At 45.8% G+C, this 22809-nt stretch overlaps 1 pseudogene; it reads left to right on the forward strand.

Moving 5' to 3' along the window:
* Positions 1 to 6478: 6478 nt before the first annotated feature.
* LOC142502368 (uncharacterized) lies at positions 6479 to 8346 on the forward strand (annotated as a pseudogene).
* Positions 8347 to 22809: the final 14463 nt, after the last annotated feature.

Consider the following 22809-nt stretch of genomic DNA (forward strand, 5'->3'; position numbering starts at 1 on the left):
AAAGTGGAACCCAAAACCGATGCGCCCGAATCTGGGGACCCTGACCCCGAGGATGCCCCCACCCCCGTGACACCCAGACCTCGTCCCCCGACCGGGCGGAGCCCCCCCACCAGGAGAGACGAGGCTTACCTCAGCCAAATACAGTGTTATGCATGTGGAAAGATGGGACACTTGCGGGCCCACTGCCCCACCTCACGGAGAACGTCGTCCCGACCGGCGCATTCAATGCCGTGCCAACCCCTGAAGGATGACCAGGCATTACCGCCTCTTCAGGGCTCCCGAATCGGCCCCGCCTCCATTATTCGCGTAGTTATCGAAGGTATCTACGCCGCCACATTGTTGGACACGGGATCCCAAGTAACGATCGTATACCGGCCCTTCTACGACCAACACCTACATCAACTACCGTTGCTATCGGCGGATGCCCTGCGGCTACGGGGATTGAGTCATGAAGATTACCCCATAGACGGAGTAATAAAGGTGCAGCTAGATATTCTCCAGCTGAATACGGGTAAACATCACCCCATGGAAGTGGAGGCCTTAGTGTGCCCCGAACCTCAGGACCGCCCCAGCGCCCCAATCATCTTGGGGACCAACGCTGACATAGTACGCACGGTGTTTCGCCAGTTCTTGCAAGAAGCGGGAGAAGCCCCACTGCTGGCCTTAGCGGCCTGCCCCGCCCTCCAAGAGGTCTGCGGTAGAATTGCGACTGAGGAAGAGCATGGCGTCCTCTACAGCCAAGAATGGGGACTGACCCAGATTCCCCCGGGGGAAGGACGAATGATGGTCGCCGCTTGCCATTACCCCCGTCGATGGTCGGAGGATCAGCTCTTCACCTTGGAGAGTGTGGCCCAGGACGAACAACGTTTGGGCTACAAAGTACTAACCTCGGTCAAGGAATGGCCCGGGAAGATCCCGAAGCGCACCTGGGTGTATGTGCAGAATATATCCCCGTACCCGATGACTATTGACCGGCGGCAGACGCTAGGAAGGATATACCCTGTAACTTCCGAGGAGAAGGCCTCGACGGGACTAGCTAGGAGCTCGCCTACTACCATAGCGACTGCATTGGAATTTGACTTTGGCGACTTGCCCCTCCCGGATGAGTGGAGGAAGAGGCTGCAGAATGAGCTACACGACCGAAGGGGTGTGTTCTCCACTGGTGATATGGATGTGGGGTGCAGTCGCAGTGCCCACCATACCATCCGAATGAGCGACGCTACCCCCTTCCGGGAGCGCTCCCGCCAGCTTGCCCCCAGGGATGTTGACGAAGTGAGGGGATTAATCGACGAGATGGAAACGGCTGGCATCGTGCAGGAATCTCGGAGCCCTTACGCCTCACCCATTGTGGTAGTCCGCAAGAAGAACGGGACGGTCCGTCTATGTGTGGATTACAGAACGCTGAATAACCGTACTATCCCCGACCAGTATACACTGCCCCGAATCGAGGACCTCCTGAATGCGTTGACCGGGAGTAAATGGTTCAGTGTGCGCGACCTCAGGTCCGGGTATTATCAAGTGCCCATGGGCCAGGAAGACCAAGAAAAAACGGCCTTCATCTGTCCATTAGGGTTTTACCAGTTTACCCGCATGCCTCAAGGGATCTGCGGTGCCCCGGCCACGTTCCAGAGACTAATGGAAAAAACCCTAGGAGACCTTAACCCGCGAGAGTGCTTAGTGTACCTGGACGACATTATCGTGTTCGGGCGGACTCTAGAGGAGCATTCCGAGAGACTGATGAAGGTGCTGGATAGGCTTGAGGGGGAGGGCCTAAAACTGTCGCTAGACAAGTGCAAATTCTGTCGGCCCTCTGTAACGTATGTGGGCCACATTGTGTCAGCTGATGGGGTGTCCACCGACCCAGGGAAGATCGAGGCGGTGGTGAACTGGCCCAGACCTCAAAATGTTCAAGAGCTGCGGTCTTTCTTGGGGTTTTGTGGCTATTATCGGCGGTTCGTGGAGGGGTATTCCAGCAAGGCCAAGAGACTGAATGACCTTCTCAAGGTGTATCCGGGAGAAACCGGGAGAAAGGGGAGCTCGGCGCAGACACCCTTTGGGAAGACATGGACTCCAGAATGTGAACAGGCCTTCAAACACTTAAAGACCAGCCTCACTCAGGCCCCCGTCTTGGCCTACGCGGATCCTGAGCGAGACTATGTCCTACATGTCGATGCTAGCCTCAGCGGGCTAGGAGCGGTTTTGCATCAGAAGTATGAGACCGGGCTACGTCCAGTGGCCTACGCGAGCCGAAGTTTAACCCCTAGCGAGCAGAATTACCCGGTCCATAAGTTGGAATTTTTGGCGCTAAAATGGGCGGTGGTGGACAAGCTGCACGATTATCTATATGGAGTACCGTTCGAAGTACGCACGGACAACAATCCCATGACCTATATCAATACGTCTGCCAAATTGGACGCCACCGGACACCGTTGGTTAGCTGCTCTAGCCAATTACCGGTTCAACCTTAAATACAAACCCGGACCCACCAACATAGGTGCCGACGCTCTGTCTCGTCGACCTGGCCTGCAATCCACCCCTGATGAGGAAGTCTGGGAGGAGATACCGGGCCCCGGGATTCGTGCTCTCTGTTCAGTAGCGGCGATAGTCGATGACAACGTAGCATTCTCGGAATTACGGGTTGTTGACTCGTTGGGATGTCATTCGCAGGCTGTTCCTCGGGCCTATCAAGGTCGAGACGGGATGAATATCAATGAAGATAATATCATAGCGTGGAAGGATCTAGTGCATTATCAGACACAAGACCCCATAGTGGAGCTAGCCCGTCAAGCTGTACAGCAAGATAATCCGTCTATACTGAAGCGGGCCCCCAAAGACTTGGTGAAGCTCCTGTTAAATGAGTTTGGGAAGTTTGAAATGGACAATTGTTTGTTATATTGGGTGATCTCCTATCATAACCATCCCGATCGGCGTCAGTTGTTTTTACCGGAACGTTTGAGAACCCTAGTCCTCCGGGCCCTTCACGATGACCATGGTCACCTGGGCATTGACAAGACCTTTGGACTACTGCAGGATAGGTTCTATTGGCCGAGAATGAGGGAGTCAGTGGAGCAACATTGTAGGAAGTGTAATCGTTGTTTACAAAGGAAGACACTGCCTACCAGGGCGGCTCCTATGGCACACTTGAAAAGTTCGGGTCCCATGGATTTGGTGTGTATGGATTTTCTCTGTATCGAACCCGACAGTCGGGGAGTTAGTAATGTTCTTGTGATCACTGACCACTACACTAGGTACGCCCAAGCGTTCCCTACGAAAGACCAGAAGGCCGTAACGGTAGCCCGAGTACTATGGGAAAAATATTTCATTCACTATGGGTTACCAAATCGTCTTCACTCCGATCAGGGCCGGGATTTTGAAAGTACACTGATACGGGAGTTGCTCACCCTACTGAACATTGCCAAGTCGCGTACTACCCCGTACCACCCCGAAGGGGATGCCTTGCCCGAACGGTTCAATCGCACCTTGTTGGATATGTTGGGTACATTGACGAGCCCGCAAAAGACGGAGTGGAGTAAACACGTCGAAGCATTGGTACATGCGTATAATTGTACCCGACATGAGTCCACTGGGTATACCCCGTATTTCTTGATGTTCGGGAGAGAAGCCCGGTTACCGGTGGATGTGCGCCTACGGATATCTACCGATGGGGTATCCAATAGGACGCATTTCCGATACGTTCAGCGACTAAAGGACAGTTTACAGTTGGCCTACAAATTGGCTGAGCGGACGACCGCACAATTGAATGCGGGGAATAAAAGGCGTTATGACCACAAAGTACGTTACAAGGAAATTCACCCCGGAGATGCGGTCCTTTTACGCAACTTAGGTGTTCCTGGGAAGCATAAATTGGCAGACCGGTGGCGGGAGGGTGTGTATGAGGTGGAGTCACAGATGCCGGGTCTTCCTGTGTACCGGATCAAGGATTCTGAAGGCCGCGTAAAAGTGTGGCATAGGAATCATCTGCTTCTCATACCTCAAGTAGGGACGGATGAATTGGAAGCCCCAGCCACTGCCCTAGATGGAGCAGTTGAATACACAGAGGATGGCTCAGAGACTGTAAAAATTGCCACCTCTGAGGATACAATGGAGGGAACCTCTCAAAGGGGCCTTCCGGCCGTGGAGGCATCTCCCGAAGGAGTCACGGGTAAAGAGCCTTTTGGCCCGAACATTGATCATTTGACTCCAGCGAGTCAGCCTCTAGACCCACAAAGTCCATGTTTTACACCCCAAAGAGACTGTGCTAATGCTGAACACCCCTCAAGGGTAGAGATGGAAATACCAGTTGAGACTGAGCACTCTGCAGAGGAAGCAGAGGAGGATCAACCCCGCCGAAGTCAAAGAAACAGTCAACCTCCCATGCGAATGGCATATGATCAGTTTGGGGCACCCCATTATGAGGCTCAGCAGTGGGCTCGGCTGTCAATTACATAGGCAGCGCCATATTGTCCCTGTTTGCCAGCGAAGTTACTGCGTACCAGTTGGGCTGCGCATGCGCGAGGGAAGCGCGCGAAGGGTAATCATAAGTAGAGACTTGGAGGGGGTTTGAACTATGAACTCTGACTGTGAGAAGGTCAGCTGAGGCTGAGGACCAATGGGATGCGAGACTGTGTATGCAGGAACCGGATGCGTGTGGGCGGTGGGTCAGAGCAGCGAGGGAGGTGAAGGAGGAGGTTGGCGGAACCTCGTGTGCGAGAGCAGAGGGTCAGTGACCCGTCTGCTTAGGTAGGGTATGCCCACAGCCCCAGGAGTCTTTTCCCTGCCATCGTAGGGTGCTGTATTTGTAAGGACGCCCATAGTCGTCAGGGACGTTTCCCTTTAGTGAGGGTTATCTGCGGAGCTGCGGAGCTGCGGCCGCCATCTTGGATTTCCCATCTGACGGTGCTGCAGAAGGGAGAGACGGCGCAAGGCTGGATTAACACCAGGACCCCCTGTGGAGTGTCAAGGTCATCGTAGTGACCGGAAGGTATCCTTATCTACAAGTGCACCTACACCGGTCACCAGGCGCTGATCCCGCCTCCCACTAACTAATTGGGTTTCCTGAGAGAATGCATATGGTACCATACTTTATTGGTTATGAGACATACTCCTAAGGAGAGTGGCAGAGCCACCTATGTACAGGACATTATCCCTAATAAGGTGTGGCCGAGCCACGTTGTGTGTGTGTATGTAAATGTTATATGATAAGTCTGCATATCATTTGTTATTCATGTGTGATATAAAAAGGTTGCTGTTGCATACTGCTGTTGTTAGGTTCTTGCTCAGGGTATAATCTCTATAATGGGGATCCTGGGTAAGTGGAGGCGCTGCACCACAAGTGATAAAGGTATACCCCCAGGCTCCCAATAAGCGGAGGCTCAGAGCTCCTGAAGCCACAGGTTTATGCACCGTAGTCCCTTAGTTCAGGCGTTCACAAAAAGGGCTACATATAATTACTATAACTCTACCCCCCCTCTAACTAACATTTACATCTCCCTGTGCAACCAACACTAACTACAATTTTATACACACTTTCACAGGACTCTACAGTGACGCCTTTAAAACATCTGCACCTGTGGCATCTGATAGACAACAAAACTGCTTGCATCTGTCAACTATATACAAGGAAAACAATTAATAATTTATAGACACACACACAACATACCTTTAAAACATGTCTCCAAAAAAAATTCTTAAAACATCACACACAACACACACAACACACACAACTGCACTGACAACAACACACACTACATCACAAACATGCAATTACCAATATGACACACAACAACCATCAACATCAACAGCATTACAACAAGAAACGTGTACAACAACAACACAATACAAACATCAACAAAGACTACAACTAATGAGAGAGAGAGAAAAAGTAAGAAGAGATACTGAAACACCACAGCAGCGAACACTAAGAAATGAAAGACGCAAGACTTCACGAAAAAAACAAAGTCAAGACCAATATGAAATACGCCTTGAAAAACAGAAACACATTAATCGCAAAACAAGAGCCAAACAACAACATAACAAACATGTACACATGTACTAGAAATCAATACAACATCAACTACAGCTGACACAAGTGAACAACATCAAACACGCCTTCACACATTAGTACAAACAGACACACATGACACTACAACAAACACAAACTGAAATACATATATATTTAACACGCGCCGCTTTCAACTATGAACCTCATATACAATACCAAAATCATGAACACGTCAATATTGGACAACTTAACATATATGTCCATACTGTAAATCTAAAAAATTCCACAATGAATCTCTAGGAATGTGCTGTAGAAATGGTAAAATTGTACTTACACCAATACAACAAACACCTAATGAACTGCTTTCATACATGTCGGGATGTACAAGTGAATCCAAACATTTCCTATAAAATATACGCAAATACAACTCATGTTTTCAAATGACATCATTTGGTGCTACATCTGTCATTAAACAACATGGATTTCAATCTACTTTCAAAGTACAAGGTCAAGTTTACCACAGAGCAGGATCTCTACTTCCATTGCCAAATGAAAATCCTAAATGACCCAGCATCTCAAACTAACACTAAGAAAACTGTTTCAGCTATGGACTTCTACGCATACAGGATAATGATACAACATGGAACACAAAACCACATATTACATTGTAGACAACTCTTTCATCAGTTTATTGTTGACATGTATGCTAAAATTGAATGTGAACGTCTTCTATATATACGTTTACATCAAAAAGAACTTCGCGTTGATCAATACATACATCTCAAAGATGCTGTAGTCAATGATGGAAACATTGATAACATTGGAAAAAAATTAATTCTACCTGCAAGTTTCACAGGAAGCACTAGGCACATGCACGAATATGCTCAAGACGCTATGTCATACTGCTGCGGCCAAGTTTATTCGAGCATTTGCCCGTTCTTGGCCGCAGCAGTAGCCTGGCGCGCGCCCGAGTGTGACGGGCGCACGCCGAAGCAGCGGAAGAGCGCCCTCCGATCGGGGCGCTCTCCCTACCGCTACCGGGTCCGCCGGGTCCCCCGGAACCCCCTGCCGCCGTCCCGCAGATCGCGGGACACCAGGGCTCCCTCGGGGAGCCCTGGACGCGCGTGCAGGGGGCGCAGGCTCCCGAAGACGCGTGACCGCGCGTCTATGACGCGCGGCACGCCGAGGGGCAGCCACAAGCAAGCCGGGAAATATCCCGGCTTGCGGTACCGGCCACACTTTAATAAAGTGTGTCGGTAGTGTATGTTCGAGCATATGGACGACCAGACTTCTTTATTACATTTACATGTAATCCATCTTGGACAGAGATTAAAGAACAACTATATATTGGACAGGCACCCAGCGATAGACACGACTTAGTAGCCAGAGTCTTCAAGCTAAAGCTACAAAAATTGATCTACATCATAACCAAGGACCATATCTTTGGACAAACATGATGCTGGATGTACTCAATTGAGTGGCAAAAACGCGGACTTCCACATGCTCATATTCTGATATGGCTCAAAGAAAAACTACATCCAATACATATTGATAAAGTTATTTCAGCTGAGTTGCCTAATCAATACGAAGACCCTATACTATTTGCAATCGTCACTAAAAATATGATTCATGGCCCATGTGGAAACATTAATATTAATTCACCATGTATGAAGGAGGGAATATGCACAAAATTTTTTCCTAAACAATTCCTTTTGGACACACAAAGTGGAGATGATGGATATCCTCGCTATCGAAGACGTGCTCCATCCGACGGTGGATACACAGCAACAATACATCTTAGAAACAACTGCAATATACAAGTCGGCAACAAATGGATTGTGCCATATTCTCCACTTCTTTCTAAAACTTTTAACGCACCCATTAATGTTGAATACTGTAATTCTGTTAAATCTATCAAATACATTTGCAAGTATGTCAACAAAGGAAGCGACATGGCCATTTTTGGAATAACAAATGACAACATGAAAGACGAAATTTCTCTATATCAGTTGGGAAGATATATCAGTAGTAATGAAGCCGTTTGGAGGATTTTGTCTTTTCCTATTCACCAACGTCATCCTACTGTTGTTCACTTAACAGTTCATTTAGAAATTGGTCAAAGAGTATACTTCACACCTCATAACGCTCAATCACTTGCAGCTCAACCACCAAACACAACTTTAACTGCCTTCTTTCAATTGTGCCAAAATGACTCTTTTGCTAAGACATTACTATATCCTGACATTCCTAAATATTACACTTGGAATTCATCTACAAAACATTTCAAAAAAGGAAAAATGGAGTACGTATTCCAGGAGAAGACGCCATTCAAAGTGAAGCATTAGGTCGTGTATATACAGTTCATCCAAATAACGCTGAATGCTTCTTTCTAAGACTGCTACTTCATAACGTTCCAGGACCAACTTCTTTTACATATATTAAAACTGTCAATGGACACCTTTGTGAAACTTATCGAGAAGCTTGCCAAAAACTTGGCTTATTAGAGGATGATCAACACTGGAATACTACTTTATCTGAAGCTGTTTTACATTCTTTACCTAATCAAATAAGAAACCTTTTTGCTATTATCATCACCACCTGCCACCCATCCAACCCTAACACTCTATGGGATACATATAGAGATTACATGAGTGAAGATATACTGGCAAAAGCACAAACAGACAACCAAAAACTACACTTACATTTTTCTCCTGAAATTTACAACGAAGTACTAATTTTGTTAGAAGATAAATGCGTAGCTATTAATAACAAAACACTCATTCAATTAGGTGTTACATCTCCTGAACGTCATCACTGCGATATACTTAATAGTGACATTATGCGTGAGAAAAACTACAATATTCAACATCTACAAACATATGTTGCATCCAAAAAACCTATGTTAATTGCACAACAATTAGAAACATACAAACACATTATGTCTCACATCACAAAGGGACAAGGTGCCATTCTTTTCCTTGATGCTCCAGGAGGAACAGGCAAAACATTTCTCATCAACTTACTCCTTGCAGAAATTAGGATGGAAAAAAACATTGCACTTGCTATTGCATCATCTGGAATTGCAGCCACTCTTATGGATGGAGGAAGAACAGTGCACTCTGCTCTTAAATTACCTCTAAACATTGCCAATGAAGAAAACCCAACATGTAATATAACTAAAACTTCTGGACAAGCACGTGTACTACAAACTTGCAAACTAATTGTATGGGATGAATGTACAATGGCCCACAAAAAAATCCCTTGAAGCCCTTGATAGAACATTAAAGGACTTACGTAACAGTCAAGACATCATGCGAGGAGCTGTAATACTTTTAGCTGGTGATTTTAGACAAACGCTTCCTGTTATTCCAAGATCAACACCAGCAGACGAACTTCATGCATGCCTTAAATCTTCTAATCTATGGCACAATGTTATACATTATCCTTTAACTACAAATATGCGAGTACAACTTTTAGGAGAATCAAATACTCAAGATTTTGCAAACATGCTTCTTAAAATTGGGGAAGGTACTTTACCAACTAACTTATCAGGAGAAATTACTTTTCAAACAAATTTTGCACACATGATGACATCACTTACACAACTCATACATCACGTATATCCAAACATTGTTCAAAATTACAATAATCACACCTGGCTATGTGAACGAGCCATCCTTGCACCAAAAAATAATTGCGTTAATGACATTAATAATCAAATACAAGATATGCTTCCAGGAAATATTACTAAATACAAGTCCATAGATACGGTCGTAGATACGGATGAAGCCGTTAACTATCCCACTGAATTTCTTAACTCACTTGAGCCACCTGGAATGCCACCACATCGCGTTAGACTTAAACTTGGATCACCCATCATGCTACTTCGTAATCTCAACACACCTAACCTTTGTAATGGAACACGGCTCTGCATTAAATCCTTAATGCCCAACCTCATTGAAGCTACAATATTAACAGGAAAGGCCACAGGAGAAGATGTCTTCATACCCCACTTTCCACTCATTCCTACTGACATGCCCTTCAATTTCAAACGCCTACAATTCCCAGTCAGACTTGCATTTGCTATAACCATAAACAAATCACAAGGACAGTCAATAAAGTGCACTGGTATAAATTTACAATCACCATGTTTCTCCCATGGACAGTTACTGCTGCGACACACTTTATTCGAGCAAATACCCAGTATGTACCTGGCAGATACCTGGAATGCGCCACTCCTCACCTCTGACAAGCCCCGTTGCGTTTGCCTTCCCAGCCATGGTTCATGCCTGGCTGACGGGCGGCTAATCTGTTAAATGATAATGATTAGGATTTAATAGGCTGCAATGCTTCGCGTGTCTACCAGATGGCATATATTCATGAATTGTAATGCAGTATATATATATATACTGTGCAGTATTGCAGCCAGCGGGAATAAAATGCTTCAATCCCTGCCTGGAAAATAACGCAATGCACTCGGGCAGAAAACAGTCACAAACCTCAATACACCCGAGTATACCCGAATTCGTGGGACTAGCCGAGCTCGAATAAAGTGTGTCGCCAGTGTATATGTGGCATGTTCTAGAGTAGGTTCATCAAATGACTTATATATCTTAGCTCCAAATGGATCAACTAAAAATGTGGTTTATAAACAAGCATTACAATGAATTGTATATTATCATTATTACACACATCCACTTCCATTACCAACAACAATACTTTAACATTTACACAGATATCAAGGATCTTTATCCAGGGATTATTCAAATTGCCAATTTTTGGAGTCAGGAAGGAATTAATTTTGACCTTTATAGGGTTTTTTGTTTGCCTTCCTCTGGATCAATACGTATGTTGACACATACTATTACATTTCTGTTCTCCACTTGCATTTAATATCACTTCCCTACATATTTTTATAAATTTATTTTTTATTCATCAACAATATCAACAATACTTACAATAAACTTTTTAAACAATTATTATCTATGACTCAACCTTTTTATGTTCAATATATGTGCTAGATATGTTACAATTTCATAACATTTTCTTCATATACTTTTTATTCGAAACATTATTTTCTTTTACCTATTTACATTCCGGGCAACGCCGGGTCTATCAGCTAGTAATATATATATATTAATATACATACACACAAATTGACCTTGAGGCTGGAAGGCCTCCATTAGCACGATGGTCCCACACACGGATGTCCCTGGTGGGGGAGAGAGGCTCTCCACGGGGTGGGAAGGAGGGTGGGCCAGCATGGCCCGGAAGTCCAGCATAGAGGATGGCCCTCTGAACCAACAGCTAGGGGCACTGAAGTTCCCTAAATTGCCACTGCTGCATTAATAATAATGGTGCAGAAAATATATATCAATGGTGGTGCTCTACTTATAATTAAAACATATGTTAACACAGTATTAACATTTCAAAACCAAATGAAATATAAATGTGGTGATACAAACGAGTTCTTTGGATGCTGCTGTGACCCAGTGCAGGATTGCGCTCTCAATCCCAGGTGAGTATGAAGAAGTAGTGGTCGATGGGAAGCGCAAACATGTGGAAACAAAAGATATATCTAATGGTGCAATATTGTTATGTAACATGTATAGATGTCTTCTCGAGGTCTATGGATAATATACTCACAAAAGTGAGGATAGGTCAATGTACATAGCGGTATCTTTGAATTGTGCCTCTTCAGTTAGGAGGAATAGTGCGAACTGTATAAAACTGTATTAAAATGGTAAGTATATTACAATACACTCACATGATTTAGGATGTTATTAGGCATTTAGATACACACTGAGTGACGTTGATAGAGGATCCACAGCCACTTCGCCGACCGGAACCCCCAATCTCGCTGACGTCACATCCGGATTTGCAGGAACGCAGCCGTGAGACGCACGCAGAGCAGAGGGGAAGCAGAAAGCTGAAACAAACCGGAGGCGAGATCGATTGTGTATCTAAATGCCTAATAACATCCTAAATCATGTGAGTGTATGTAATATACTTACCATTTTAATACAGTTTTATACAGTTCGCACTATGTTTGGTTCTCTGTGTTTAACCACTTAAGGGATTCATCTATACATCACAGCTGAAGCTGACATACTATTCCTCCTAACTGAAGAGGCACAATTCAAAGATACCGCTATGTACATTGACCTATCCTCACTTTTGTGAGTATATTATCCATAGACCTCGAGAAGACATCTATACCTGTTACATAACAATATTGCACCATTAGATATATCTTTTGTTTCCACATGTTTGCACTTCCCATCGACCACTACTTCTGCATTAATAATACTTGCCAAACAGAACTTGCCTTAACCCGACTGGATGGGACCTGAAACTAGAGGTGACCCTCCCGACCTCAAATCAATCATTACAATATACAGGCATACCCTGGTTTAAGGACACTCACTTTAAGTACACTCGCGAGTAAGTACATATCGCCCAATAGGCAAACAGCAGCTCGCGCATGCGCCTGTCAGCACGTCCTGAACAGCAATACCGGCTCCCTACCTGTACCGAAGCTGTGCGCAAGTGGGGAGACTGTAGAGCCTGTTACAAATGTGTTATTTACATCAGTTAGGCAGGTATAGGACGATTGCAGTACAGTACATGCATCGATAAGTGGAAAAAAGGTAGTGCTTCACTTTAAGTACATTTTCGCTTTACATACATGCTCCGGTCCCATGGCGTATGTTAATGCGGGGTATGCCTGTATCTGCTTAATTTAAATAAGGGATGAGGCTTTCTAAGAACATTCTAGCATCAGCACCAAGCTTTCCATTTCGCCAGAAATTCAACACCACTTCCTTTACATGCATATAAATGAATATAAGAAAACACTTTCTAAGCATGACACTTATTGTGTGAGCAGTGTGCAACCCCTCTTTATTTCCCCAGACTGAGTATACATATGCTTGGCAGGGGCCCATGTCCTTCTCCCCTGTGTGAATGATATGCTAGGCCGCCAGCGGAGGGTTTGGCGGAGATCAGACGGTACGAAACAACACATATATTTGAATAACAGGGGCTTGTATTTGTATCCTCACACAGCGACACATAAGTGATTCTTATCATGCAACACAGGTTATATAACAATATGCTACATGTGAGTAATGTGCATTAGTCTCCCAATGTCACCCTGTAAGTCCCAATTACACTGGCGACACACTTTATTCGAGCTCGGCTAGTCCCACGAATTCGGGTATACCCAGGTGTATTGAGGTTTGTGACTGTTTTCTGCCCGAGTGCATTGGGTTATTTTCCAGGCAGGGATTGAAGCATTTTATTCCCGCTGGCTGCAATACTGCACAGTATATATATATATATATATATACTTCATTACAATTCATGAATTTATGCTATCTGGTAGACACGCGAAGCATTGCAGCCTATTAAATCCTAATCATTATCATTTAACAGATCAGCCGCCCGTCAGCCAGGCATGAACCCAGGCTGGGAAGGCAAACGCAATGAGTAATGTGCATTAGTCTCCCAATGTCACTCTGTAAGTCCCAATTACCTTGTTTTATTAAGGGGCCATCAATGAGTGCCGGCATAGCGTTGGAGCTCTTAGGTTTGTAGGGTTAACTGTCGCAGGTCAATTACATTGCACGGAATTGAAAAGGATCTGGTATGTGTACTGTGGTGTTCACAGAGGGGGACCCCTCAGGGGTTACTCATGACTCTCGGAACACAAGCAGCTGATACGTGAGGTGGACCTTGCTGTGCTACCTGTAATCACTCCAAATCCATGACGAGTCTTTGGGACTCTTAAACTCTCCTTCTTTAGCCCCTTCAGTTAATCAAAAATATCAAATCTCCCTTGTATTTTCAGTCATTTGCTCGAGAGCCTGTCCATTAATCACAGGCATACTTGCCAGGGGTAAGAGAAAGAGCTGATCTGTTAGCACTTGCACTCTGAGCAGTAAACAGTCTGTATTCTCCCTTATCATGTGTTATCGGATAATCACAACAGAGTGCTTGTAAAAACATTCCTAATGTTACATCCAATAATGCTTTTGTATGTCCATCACCCCCAATAACAGTTAGCTCTTACACTCCTGGCCCACTGCCCTTACCCAGCTAATCCCTGGAGCCCTGCATTGCTCACCAACTAGCCCATGGTAAGGAAGCTCTACTTGCTTTTTCCTACTCTGTCAGTTTCAACACTACCAACCAGCTCACATGCTCCAACCTTTTGGGGGGTTTGTAGAGATGTAAGTCACAGGGTGACAGTCCCTTCAAATAACTCAGCCCTCCCTCATTTTCCTCCCAACACAGAACATCACTGAAGGGCCCTCAGCAGGGTCATACTCCCATCCCTTTATTAGGTATTGGGTTCCTTGAGTAAAAATAATTGATATTAGGTACTCTTGCTAAAAACAGTCTAAAATGTTTCATGAATTCTAATCTCTATAATTTCATAATCAATGAACAGACAAAACCTGACATTTTGTCCAGTAGAGGGCAGCAGTACTCCACGACTTTTGCAAAATGCACATGCATAAAAATATATGATGTAAGTGCTAGATTGTGCATTTGTTTCCAACTAGGTTAAAAACATTGCATTGCTTCTTAAAAATACTTTTATCATCAAATACGTGTAGCCAGGTCCCCTTACATCCTGGTCCGTGGGGTAGGGGATGGCTGCAGAGTTATCTGGGAGCCGCCGGAACGGCAGGCTGACCCGGCATTGCTGCAGGAAGCCGCACGGCGATCCGCAGCGGCCCCGATATGCAGGGCGCCGCCATCTTGATTCTTAGCATATGCGCAGGAAAGTCCTCTCGCATGCGCAGTACCGGAGTTGCGGCAGCCATCTTGCCCACGGCTCCGCAAGGGGACTACATGTTAGCCCCAAGCAGAGGCAGAGCAGGAGTTAGAGTGCGGCACTCATTACAGGCAGGCTCCATACGGGACGCCAACTCCCAGCAGTCACCGGAGCTACTCACCACATGGGCTATTGCAGCCAATAGGGTTGCCAGCTTCACAGAGACAGAGTTAGTTATTTTGCGCACTTTCCCCCACCCTATGGGAGATATGGCGGCTACTGTGTGTGGTGCATTACCTGTGGCTCACAGGAGGCCTGAACTTCCACTGTTGGGAGCCTGGGGTGTACCTGATATGTCTGCTGACAACACCTCCACCTGTGACGGGATCCTACTATGTTGGATAACCCCGTCACAGGACCCAATGCAATAATACACACACGGATAAAGATAACAGTTTACTGCATGTATATGAAAAAGGAATAACAATACAACACCCACACCAAATAGGCCACGCATGGCCGAAACCCCACAGTGCCCTCCAACACAGTGTCAACACCTAGATGGGATATTACCCAAAGTACTGAGGTGCTCTGGGCACTCAACCTCCCAGTGTCCACAGAAGCCAACACACCCAATGTATGTGTGACAGCGCTGCCCACAACCGCGTGTTAAAGTTGGTGCAGTTGTAGGTGTAGGTGTAATACCTGCCGGGTACTCAAGCACCCGGTAGCGCCGACAGAAGATAAGGGAAAGCCATCCGGTCCCATGCCATTGTCGTCGTCAGCAATGAGTCCGCCTCCACGTGGGGTGGTGTCCAGCTGGAGTGTCCCACCATGAAGAGAGTCTCTTATCTGTGGGGTGATCTGGTCACAGACCACCAGATTGCCAGTTCACCGCCGCGTCCTGGCTGTGTCCCTCACACTTGGCATTACAGGTTCAGTGTTCCTATATAAGGGGCCTGTCCCTGCAGCAACCACAAGCTTAGGGGAGTCAGGGCGTAGCTGGAGGTCTAAGGGGTCTCTGGCCTAGTGCAGGGGTCACAGACACCCTGAACACATAATTGTACAAAAAAAGTGTTATCAAATTGGCGCTCTTTACAAAATTGTGCAGTTCTTATATAAGAGTGAATTTGATGTTCTAATACATCAAAACATTTAAAAGTGAAATACCAATATAGTGAATAAACTGTGATGTGCAAAAAATATGTAACACTGTTTCCCCCCCCCCCCAATCTCATATAGGGTATACTAGGGGAAAGGCTACACTGGTTACAGGCTAAAGTGTGGTGCAAACCTGATAGCAACAGGGGGCCCTGAGTCTCCCGCTTGATGGTATAGGAGATGGACAGGACAGGCTTCTGAGGTGAACATGAGTGGTACTTACCTCCATCTCTTGCTGATCCCCAGACTTGTAGGGAGGAACCTCTGCAGGAGAACCTCTCTCAGCTTTTCCCTAATAGATTCCAGTCTCAGGCGAAAAGTATGTTGAATCATATGAATACTTTATTTCTCTGATACATGGCAGACTGCCCATCTTGCAGCAGGGTGCTTAGCAGCACATCAGCAGGCTGTCACCAAAAGATGTCCCTGGACAACACTCCTAGTCAGGGCCCTAGAAGCTGTCTGTGCTCTTCCCTTACAACCTGGTGTAGTAAGGAGAATAGTCTCCCAAAGCGAGGGACACAAATCTGCCAGAGCCCTGGCAGCTTGCTTGGGTAGACTATCCTCTCTCAAGAGGGGAGAGGAACTGGCAAAATCAGGAAGTGCTGTGCAGTAAGTAGTTCCAATAAGCATCACCCCTGTGTCGCTATGATTGGACACAGAGCCTGATGACACTATCTTCACTGACTCACTGCACAGCATGTGTGTGGAGAAAACCCATGATTACTGCTGGCAAACCTGCCCTTACCAGGGATGATTACTGCCATGAGGAGGATAGAACTATAGCCCCAAAACTACCCAGGGCTACTGTAACATGGGACTTATCCCTTTTCACAAATGTGCCTCTAATCCAGCAGTGTGGTGTTTAACTGCTGGTAGGCAATTAACTAACACCACCTGGCTGATTACAGGTGGTAGAAAAAGCCTGCCTCTGAGACAGGAAGTGAGACTCCTTAGCTCACACCTGAGCTGAACTAGGAGACAGAGCAGAGATTCCTTAGTCCACAACTGGGCTGAACCATGGAAGGACAGACGTCTTGAGTGACAAGCTGACCACAAGACAAAGGGGACAAGATTCTAACCTGGAGCCCGGAGATTGCCTTAGCACACACGGGTGCGGATCCAAGAGAGCAGAGAAGCTTCCCCTACGGCAGCTCAGCTAACAGATAAGACTTTTCGTATATGACTTTATTTTCTAATGACTGTTGTCTACAGGCATACCCCGGTTTAAGGACACTCACTTTAAATACACTCGCGAGTAAGTACATATCTCTCAATAGGCAAACGGCAGTTCACGCATGCGCCTGTCAGCACGTGCTGAACAGCAATACCGGCTCCCTACCTGTACCGAAGCTGTGCGCAAGCGAGGAGACAATAGAGCCTGTTACACATGTGTTATTTACATCAGTTATGCACGTATATAATGATCGCAGTACAGTACATGCATCGATAAGTGGGAAAAGGGCAGTGCTTCACTTTAAATACATTTTCGCTTTACATACATGCTCCGGTCCCATTGCGTACATTAATGCGGGGTATGCCTGTATATATATATATATATATATATATATATATATATATATATATGACTTGGGCTGATGAATAGCTTGGGTAGCCACCCAGTTAAAAGGGGCTGGAATATAAGGATACATATATGCCAAAGTGAAGCAGGCATTTCAATCCAACAGATCCTCCCATTAGCGTGAGACCACGTTGCAGTTCGGCGGATCCATCAGCCAAGTCGGCCTGGCTTAAGACCAGGAAGGTATCAAAGTGCGCCAACAGCCATACACTGTGGGTATCGCTACTCCACACAAAAACTATTTGGGTGGGCCTGACTCTGTGGATACTTCATCGGTTAGGTGTCCAGAGCATCTCAGTACTTTCCACCAGGGTGGTGTTACGCTGTGGGTGTTGCATTGTGGGGCCTTGCTTACCATTGTATTGTTATTGAGTATAAAGTTTGTGTGTCAGTAAAAGATCATTATACTTGTGTGTGTATATTTACTATCTGAATGTATTGGGTCCTGTGTAGGGTTATCCAGCTGCGCTAGGATCACTCGCAGGTGGAGGCGCTGTAAACAAAGGACCGAGACCACCCCAGGCTCCCAGCGGCGGAGGCTAAGGCCTGGGACATAGTAAGCACTTAGGTGCTGCTGCTCGCTCTTGCTTGCTGCCGCTCGCTCTACCAGGAGCTTTTTGCTGTCCTGGCAGAGGAGACATCAAGCACGCTTGGGAGGTGGGTATCACTGTGTGTGTGTCACTTGGTAGCTGTCAGTGTGTGTGTGTGTGTCACTTTGAAGTGGTCTGTGTGTTTGTGTATCACTGAGGAACCTGTGTGTGTGTGTGTGTGTGTGTGTATATGTGTGTGTGTGTAGATTATATAATATTTTAAAAATGAAAAAAAAAGACATGTTGTGAGAATAAATTAATTATTAACATTGTGCAACTTTGATAAATATATTCACGCATGCACACGCACGCACGCGCACACACACACACACACACACACACACACACACGCACGCACACACACACACATATACACATACATGCGCACGCACACACACACACATATACACATACATGCACACACACACACGCACACGCACACGCACGCACACGCACGCGCACGCGCACACACACACACACACACACATGCCCACACACACATGCATGCACACACACACGCACATGCACACACGCACACATGCACACACACACACACACACACATACACATACACAAACACACACACATACATGCACACACACACACACACACACACACACGCACACACACACATGCATACACACACATACACACACACACCTCTGTGCTGCCTCTGTCTTGTCTGGTAGTGCCGGACCAGCTGCAGCCCCATTGGATGGGAGCAGTCACCTGACCGCTCCTATGCTTCCCCGAGCGGCAAATTTAAAACTTGCCTGTCTCGGGGAAGTTTCTCAGCCTCCGCACGCATCAGCAAGCATGCGGAGGGAGAAACTATAGCCGCGCTGATAACAGATGTAGGGGCTTTGTGCATCTGTTCAGCGCGGCTCAGCCCGGCTCAGCGACGCTGAGTGCACTATGTCCTGGGCCTAAGGCCTCCTGTAAGCCACACAGGTAACAGCAGCACAGGTTGTTTCCCTTAGTCACGGGGAAAGGGGGCTGCATACTTTTTTCTCAGTTCATTTGAATGAACTCATTAATGCTCTAAATGCTCTTACAACAAATAATAAGACAGAGTAACATGTACAGTATGGAGAGAAGTAGCAAGTCGTATAATCTGCCTTGCAACTGGCCATCCAAATATGTTCTGTTTTTGAGAGACAATAAAATGAGCTACATCTGTATATCTGCACAAGAGTACAGACCTACTGTAATACATAAGAAATAAACAATGTTATAATTTTCCTGAATTTTTGAGGAAGAAGGCTACAACAATGATACTACCGATTCCTTCTTATTTATACAGGAATTATGTGTGATGGGAAACACATAAATCGCTTCTTTTTTCTATGGTTATAGCTGTCAAGGTGTGCTTCTATCGCTTCTCAACCATGGGTTATAGATAGCTGTCCATGTCCCCTATTTCTGTATTGTCAAACAGCAGATGGCAAAAGAGAATGAGATTCAGGAGCTAAGGTTAGGTCTTTTTTGCAGTAATTTTTTTTAGACAATTAATATTGATCAGTATGGAACACAAAAGTATGTGCATTTCTATTAGACTAATGCATATGGTTTCTGCAAAGTAGTTATTAAATAGTGAAAATTGATGTGTAATGTACTTAATCATTGCAATATTATCCACCTACAGTGTATTTTCATGTCATCCTGTGATCTTACAATTCAACACTGTGCTCATAGCCTATACAGTTATATCAACTTTAAAATGTTAAAATGTTGTATTGCATATTTCAAAATATAAAAGGATATATTTATATAGGTGCTCAAAAGATATTCAATTGTGTAATATTGTGATAAAACTATTCAATCAATGTGCACTGAAATATGTGTATAAAGAAAATGATGTATGTAACGAATACCAATAATAACAAAACTATATAATAATTCATTTATAAAAGTATTACCAATGGTTAAAATCTTGTTAATTTCTACTGTCAGAAAAAAAGTTGTGACTCTCCAATTTTTTAAACCACTCTGTGGCCTCAGATAACCTGACTCCTAGACAAACACAGAAAACCAGGCCATGTTTCGACCTCTATTAAAACAATTCCTTGTATTTTTTAGATACAACTTGGTGTGCCAGATTATTAATATAGTGAATATTTTCTGGCCTTATCATGACACTGATGACACTGATGTTCATTCTGAGAAGGAAGCTCTTACTACTGCTCCTAGCAGTGGGACTGGACAACATGGCTTTTTGTATAAGGACTCTCTGGCATGATGATTAGACCAACAAAAAAAAGGGTGTGTGTGCACGCGCATTTTAAGTGAAACTTCTTTTCTTTAGTCCCTGTTTTGTCACAGAAGTTGTATTAGTGATGGTGCTGTTTTTTATTAAAAATGTGTGTGTGTGTGTGTGCGCGAGTGAATGTGTGTGTGTGTGCATGACTGTGTGTGTGAGTGTTTGTGTGCATGACTGTGTGTGTGTGTATGTGCGTGTATGTGTGTGTGTATGTGCACGTGTGACTGTGCATGACTGTGTGTGTGTTTTTGTGTGCGTGCATGTGTCTGTGGGTGACTAACTGTGTGGGTGACTGACTGTGTTGGTGGGTGAATGGGTGACTGGGGGACTTGGTTGGTGTGTGGATGACACTGTATAGAGGGGGCCCCCTATGCAGCAGTGTTGGACGCACCGGCTGTATTGTGAATGTGGGGTGGCAACTATTGGGTTCTGCGCATGCACGCCGCGGCTAACAACCTCTTCTTCTATGCAGGCTTATAATGTTAACCTCGGTGCGGCCTGGAATGGTGTTTTTTGGCAAGCACAATGGCCGCGCGCCCATTAGGATCATGACGTCAATAGTAGCGTTACTATTTTTCATTACAAGGTAAAGATTTTTTTCCATGAAAATTCTGTAGGTGACAGCTGTAGCCCCGGTTCCCCTTGGCGCTCCTATGGCCATTACCTATGCGGGGGAGTTGCAGAGACAGCCGGAGGGTAAGACGCAGGTCCGGAGTGGGTCGGGCAGGAGCGGGGGAGGGGCGGCTGGTGAGGAGAGCAGTAGTCGATAGCTGAGGCGCAAGTGGCTAGCGGGAGCCACCATTTTGGAGTGTGCACGCATGCGCAGTGGTTGCGCAGTTACGATCGCGCACGCGGCCCCAATGGTTAGTAGCCTCCGCTGGGACTACAATTCCAATGAGGCCTAGGGAGGCATGAACCAGGTGCACCAGAGCAGCCAATGAGGGTCAAGGATTCCCTGCAGCAGGGAATGGATACTTTTTCGCGAGCTGGAGAGGAGTTGGTTGAAGCTGGGAGCTGGGTAAGTGAGGGTGCAGGGGTGCAGTAGCCCCTTGCACTACGCTAGTCACCCCCATAGGCCCCAGATAACTATTATCCTTGTCCCAGCTTGTGGTTACTTCAAGGACAGGCCTTAAGTAAGGAATCTGCCCCTTTAGCTGTTTGATTATACCAAGGAACCACTCATCTGTGTGCAGCCTGATCACTGGGTCTGGGCTCAGACCCCCTCTTGATAGAGACTATCTGCACGGAGGATCACGCCACGCAGTGACTGCGGCCTGCGGACTGGAGATGGACCAGCCACAAGGTATAGACGGTACGGTGATATTATCCACGCCGGAATTCACCCCACGCGTAGGTGGACGGCATTTCGGATCAGGCGGATCCAATTATATTATCCTGCTGTACCCGGGTGCCGGAGCCCCGGGCAGGTACCTATAGTAGTGCACTAACACTCCACGGGATAGCGCTATCTCCAACACTTTGGGTGGGCTTGGACATAAGGGACATCAGGGAGTTGGTGCCCAGCACCCAGGTACTTTGTGGACACCTATGTTGATATGTGGGTGGTGAACTTCTATACGTATAGTTATATGCATATTACTGTGTGGTACAGAGTACCAAGGTTATTAGTTATAGTAAAACGGTTGCTAGCATATATTGTGTGCGTGCATTATTATTATTGTTCCTGTAAGAGGACCATCCCACCCCGTTGGGAAACCTTACAGGTGGAGGCACTGTATCCAAAGAATCAGGTAACCCCAGGCTCCCAGCGGCGGAGGTTCAGGCCTTCTGTGAGCCTATCAGGTAACGCAACACACACGGTAACACAGGTGTATTTCCACACATGGTCCCTATCTGCGATTGGGGGGGGGGGGTGGAGGCAAACTGTGTTACACAGCAAAGAAGTTTCACTTCAAAAATCAATAATCCAGTACTTCAACCCACCGTTTCGATAGGATGAGCATTTATAATTGCTCACATACAGTAATAAGCATTTTTGCTGCATAGCTATACTAATTAATCAAAATGCTCGCAGTTGATATGCTGCCCTTTAGCTTTGTAGAGGGAGAGGACATTAGGCATCTACTACAAGACACGGAGCCTTGCTGGAAAATACCCTGTATGCCCTATGTTTCCATTAAGACTGTTTCTCACCTTTACCAAGACGTTGTTGAAGTAGTTAGCCGGGCCACAGATAAAGCCAATATTATTGCAACTCCAAAAGCGAGGATGCGTGCCACCCTTGATGCATATTTAGTGCAGCGTGTGATTGAGCCGACAAAACTGCATAATTATTTTCAGTCACCAGGTGGAGGTGTGAGTAATGTGTTATATTGTAAAGGGTTATATAGTTAATAGCAGCACCCGCGTAGCCCATACAGCAAGTGATGTCACTTGTTCGTACAACAAGAGTATGAGCAGGCGTAGTTA

Source organism: Ascaphus truei, chromosome 1 (genome assembly GCF_040206685.1).
Source record: "Ascaphus truei isolate aAscTru1 chromosome 1, aAscTru1.hap1, whole genome shotgun sequence".
Classification (NCBI taxonomy): domain Eukaryota; kingdom Metazoa; phylum Chordata; class Amphibia; order Anura; family Ascaphidae; genus Ascaphus; species Ascaphus truei.